The sequence below is a fragment of the Felis catus genome, chromosome B2 (assembly GCF_018350175.1).
Source record: "Felis catus isolate Fca126 chromosome B2, F.catus_Fca126_mat1.0, whole genome shotgun sequence".
Classification (NCBI taxonomy): Eukaryota; Metazoa; Chordata; class Mammalia; order Carnivora; family Felidae; genus Felis; species Felis catus.
In genome coordinates, this window is record NC_058372.1 from 59,375,613 (window position 1) to 59,381,612 (window position 6,000).

Below are 6,000 nucleotides of genomic sequence, written 5' to 3' on the forward strand. Positions count from 1 at the left end.
CAGTGTTTAATATGGCCCACTTCCTAGGTAGCACCTATTCACTGAGTACTCACATAGTGGAAGGAACTAGGAAACTCTGTAGGGTCTCTTTTATAAGGGTACCAATCCCATTCATGAGGGCTCTACCATCATAACCTAAAGCACATTTTAAAATCCCCACTTCCTAATACCATTGTGGTAGAGTCCCCTCTCTAAGGAATGTGGTGAGGGGGGAAAAAAAACCTGAACATAAGGGAAGACAACTGGCTATGTGCACATATGTGACATTCCTCACGACTCTGCATGTCTGTACATGACATCCCTCATGACTCTATAACATGATACCACCCAATCAGACCGTATGTCTGTATGTTACCATGAATGGGAGACAAAGAAGTAGAAAATTTATAAAAAGGCTACACCTCACTGCACTGTGGGCTCAGTTTTTCAGGTACAAGTCCACTGGCATGAATAAAGCTGCTTCCTGGATAGAAAGGCCTTAGTGCCCTGTCCCTCTATGCAAGAATCCTGATGTATTTCTCATGGGGACTCGCCTGGGAGACGGAGACAGTGTTTTTACCTCCCTTGTCACCAAGATACAAACCTAAGGGCACTGAGAGAGGCGACCTCACCTGGTGCCAGCAGACCATTTGATCTGTAGGAGACTGGTCCTTCCCAGCACTCCAGGGCGAGGGCCCTGGATGGGCAAAGGAACACATGAGGCCCAGGGAACAGCTTAGGGAGTGCTGCCCATCAGACTGGTAAGAACCTAAGTTCATTTTGGTAGACCTGCCCCTAGGAGGCAAATGGGGAGCCTGTTCACCTCCCAGAATTTCCCTAGTAGTTCCATAAGAAATAAGGAAAGAAACTGAAACTCTAAGGCACTGGGCAGTAGGTTGGAATTGCTGTGTGACTATGTGTGGGGACTTCTGTCATTCATTTCCTGGGTCAATGATGATAATTAGAGCTAACTGTCTCTGGTTAGTCTACCTCAGAATGGGGACTGAAAGGAATATTCCCATGCAGCTGCTGAAACTCCCTTTGTTTCCAGGAAATTCCCTGTCTTCTCCAGACTGACATGGACTGCCTAATTCCACTAGTGGAAAACAAAACAAAACAGAAAACCTAGAGTCTGCTCTTCTGTCTGAGCTGAGAAGATTTAAAACTGGTACTACTCTTACTCTGCCTTCTGCTAGCACCTTGCCTCTTCTGTCTTTCCTTCCCCTTCCTCCTGTTTCTGCACCACCTGTATTTCTGCACATAAATGGGTCCTCAATGCCTTAGTCACAATCAGCTCCTCCTCCCACCCTAGATGTCAAAGAGCAAAGACCACTGACTTCAGATTTCCCCACCAGTGTTCCAGGTAAAAATTAGCCACGGGGAACAAATTGTCTTAAGTGAACCCAACTAGAAAGTATTCAGTATTTAAGCTAATTTAAGTTTGTTAGCTTAAGACCTGTTTATTAAATTAAAAAAAAAAACAAAAACAAAAACATTTATTCTACCTAGATTTGCTGAAGGTCAAATAAGCTCATGTTATCTCTGTTCCAATTTGTTAGCAAAAGGATGACTTAAAGTAATGATTAAGTTTGTCCCATAGTTTTCATGGGTAATTGTTAAAATAGCTTTCAAAGTCTTTGGTAACCTAAAATGTTAAAGTTTTGCTTGCATAATAAATTGGGATTTAATTTATTGGATATCTAATGAGATAAAAGACTAACCCACTAATTATTAGGTGTAGGTTTGTGCTTTTGACTTATTGCAAAAAGGACTATTTGGGTCTTACAAACATGCTTTCTGCTTTATTAAGATTTACAATGGAAAACCTACTTTGTTCTTAATTGATAAATTTACCATCTAAAAAAAATTCTGATGTGACAGTTCATAATTGGTTACTACTTAGTTTTCACTGGAGACTAAAGTTTCTAAGAGTTAAAAATTCTGCTAACTGTAATTAAGACTGATAAAAATAAAGAAAGTAACTCTGTATATGAAAAAAGTAGGAGATGTGTAAGAAATAAGAAATGAAAATACATTTTTTGTTGAAGGTAAAAGAAAGTAATTTTGTCCTAAATGAGACTGGTTGTTTGGAGAAAAAGAGCTTAGGTCAAAATCTAAAAGCAAAAGAAAGTTGTAGAAGGTTTGTGAAGTGAAATCTTTAGAACACAATTTTATATGTGGTCAGAACGACCTAAGGTTAAAATAAATGGATTTAAAAGTACACTGGTGTAAGATTAAAATTCTACTTTACTCTCTGTTAAAAGGGCATAGTTTTCTTGGATTGCTGGTATACTTTTGATTAAAAAAAAAAAGGTAAACAAAGTTTTGTTGTTTTGTTTTCTTTTTTTTTTTTTTTTTTACCCTTTTGTCTGCCCAAAAAAGTGGAGAAAAAAATATGATTTTAACCAAAGGGGCAGGACAGCACGCCCTTTTGAGTTGTTTTACTCAAGACTTGGTTGAAATTGCCCTTCCTTTAATCCAAAGGCTGGGGAGATGGTGACAACGTCCTCGCTACCAGCCTTCAAATGCTCCACATTTGTGTTGTTTCTGTTTAGCAAAGGAATGGATGCCTATTCCACATAGGAGATAGATGACTCCAATATATAAAGGGGTTTTAGTGGAATACATAGGAGCCATTTTGCTACACTTATCCCAGTGTATGCCAATTTGTAACAATCTAGATACTCTAAAATAGATGTCCACATGGCTGGAACATATTTATGTGGGCACTGCTGAAAAAGGCAAGGGGATAGACCTTGACTTTGGCCCTTTTGCCCCCTTGACAGCCAATTTTATCCTTCCAAAAAATGGTTTTCACCAGCCTTTTAAAATATATTTGTAAAGAGGATTACTGTTGGGCCAAAATAAAATTAGTGCATCCTTCTACTACCAGGGAAGTCTGCTTGGTCACAGTCAATACCCCCAAAGTCCTGCAGGTGGAAAACAAAGGCATAGGAGAAATCAAGGCAGACAAGGTCAGCTCTCAGGGTCAAGCCTGGATAAGAGCGACTGCTTCTCGCACCTCGCGAGAGTGACAAAGCTTTTGGCTGCCAGTTGAATAACCAGCCAAAATGCGGGGCCAGGAGATGAGGCTTCTCCTGGACAACTATCAGGGTCAGGAGATGAGGATTCTCCTGGCCAGCTATAGAAAATTGAGATACGGGACTTTTTCCTAAAGGTGGGCGATTCCCAAACCAAAGCCAATACTCCTTTGGGGATGCATTCTGAAAAATGGGGATGATTTTGATCTATAAACTCTGAAGAAAAAACAACTCATTAATTATCATGGGGCTGGAGGTCCTATAGAGAACCTCCAGTTTCCTACTGGGGCCCAGGTAGTTCCAACCCAAGATCCTAATCGGGACTATGACCATCCATTGAGAATTGGTATTGCCACCACTTCCAAGCTGGTGCTTTAGAGAAATTAAGGAGGCCTAAGGTTAAGCCTTTAAATGATGCTAAATTAGTCACTATTTTACAAACACAGAATGAGAGCCCAATGGCCTTCCTGGAGAGGTTTAGGGAGGTTCTCATTAAATATGTGGCTATCTTCTCTGACACCCCTAAGGCTGAGATGATTTTAAAGGACAAATTTGTTCACTCAATCAGCCCTAGGTATTCAGAGGAAATGCAAAACTTGGCTGTTGGCCTGGAACTTACTCTGGAGGAGCTCTTAGGAGCTGCCAATCGGTTATACTACAACAGAGATTAAAAACAAAAACAAAAACAAAAAACAAAACAAAACAAAACAAACGGAAAGGAGGCTTAAGAAATATCTGAGGCCTTAGCCGTGACCTTGTATACTATATCATACCAGAATTTGAGGCCTTAGTCATGACCTTATGTACTGTATCATACCAGAATTCCCAGGGTCCTGGCACCAAATGCCACTTATGTGGCCAGTCAGGGCACGGGAAATGAGGCTGCCCTCAGAAGGGACAACAGAAGTCAAAGCCCCACAAGCCATGCTCCTTGTGTGGAGACAATCATTGGAAGTCTGAATGCCCTCAGGCCCTCTATCTGCAAGGGCTCAGATACCCGTGTCCCTAAAAGGAATGAATGGGGCCTGGGGCTCTTCGGGCTGGCTCCTGAACCCAATGTCTATTGGAAGCCCTGAACCTTAGGTAACTCTGGAAAACTCAGGTAACTAAAAGGCTGATTCATTTCCTTCTTGATACCAGAGCCACCTTTTCTGTCCTCCTTTCCACTCAAGGCCAACTATCCAAACAGCATAATGAGTAAAAGCGTCTCCGGAAAACTTATAACTAAATTTTTCTCTTAGACCCTGGATGCATAAGGGGAAAACTAATTTTTTTTTCTCATTCTTTCTTGATAATACCAAGAGAGCCTTACTCCCTTGCTACAAAGGGACATTATAACTGAATTAGAGACTACAGTGCTACTAACTCCAGGACAGATAAAAAAATTGTGTGAATTTTTGGGAATTACTGGGTATGGTAGGCTGTAGATATTAGGGTTCAGGAAAATAGCTTACCTGCTATATCAATTATTAGAGGAGACTCAATTCCACCTACTCTCCAAGGAAATAAGCTGGGGTCTGACTCAGGGACACTGACTTTAGTCCTCAGGATGGTTACAAACAGAGCAGGGGCAATTACTTTTACTGAGCTCAGAGAGCCAAAAGATCATTAATACACTGCTTCAGGCCTTTCATTTAGGGAGGGCTACAAGTTATCAAATAGCCCAAAGGATGTTTACTGGGAAAAATTTGTCAAGGATAGTTCAGCAGGTAGTATCAGCCTATGATATCTGTCTTAGAAATAATCTTCTCAAACACAAACTTGCCCTCCCAGGTAATCAAGGAACTGGAGGCTATCCAGGAAGACCAATAATTAGGTTTAACTCATATGCCAAGGTCAAAGAAATTCCAACATCTGTTGGTATGGGTTGATATTTTTACTAATTGGGTAGAGACCTTCCTCCCCTGCAACAAAAAAAAAAAGAAAGAAAGAAAGAAAGAAAGAAAGAAAGAAAGAAAGAAAGAAAGAAAGAGAAAGAAAAAGAAAAAGAAAAGGCAGAAGAAGTAATAAAATCTCTGCTTTATAAAATAATACCCAGGGTCAGCTTACCTAAAACTTTGCAAATTAATAATGGTAAATGGGTGCTTTGACTCTTACTCTGGTAGGACTCCCAGCTCTTGAAAAAGTTTTCTACCTCAAAATAAAGCAGACTGTCTGCTTATACTCAGCAAAACTCTAACACCTCACAAGCATTAGATGCTTTAAATAAAAAAATTAAAGTTAGGGCCAGACTCTTGGAGAATAGACTCACCATTGATTTGCTTACTCCATCACTTTGGTCATGAGAGATTCCCTAACATGTTATTTCAATATGACCAATAATTTTCATAGAGTCTTAGAACTGATAGATGACATTTGGGCATAATTGGACAAAGTCAGGGTCTCTCCTGGATTGTCTGACTGGTTTGGGAACTGGGGACATTATCTTAAGATGCCATCTTGTTTGGTCAGTAATTTCTTTACTTGGTGTTTTTCTCTTTGTATCTGCCAATGTTTATGCCACCTCATGCCTGCCAGCCTTCCTGTAGAACCATACCGTGGGCCACTCGACCAACTCTTGGGTAGACTCTAACTGCCGCATCCCCATGCTGTCTCTTATCAGCTTGAAGAAGCCAGAACAGTCATTGCCCCATTCCTTAATGATAGGGGCCCTACTCCAGGGGAGGTATGAATAGGGAAAGGGTTAACATTAGGCAGGGACAAATAAGGGACCTTCATAAAGGTCCACAAAGACCACAAGCACTCACCCCTTTAAATCAGGAGATGCTGTATGGGTAAAGGAGTAGAATGTCCAACCCCTAAAACCCCTCCGGAGGTGCCCGTTCACTGTCATATTGTCCACCCCTACTGCAGTAAAAGTAGCCAAGATGAATCCCTGGATTCACCACAGCAGAATGAAGCCGGCACCTGGAAACTGGGAGTACATTTCTGATCCATTAAGGCTGTGCAGGCTGACCATATGGAAAAAGCAATATACAAC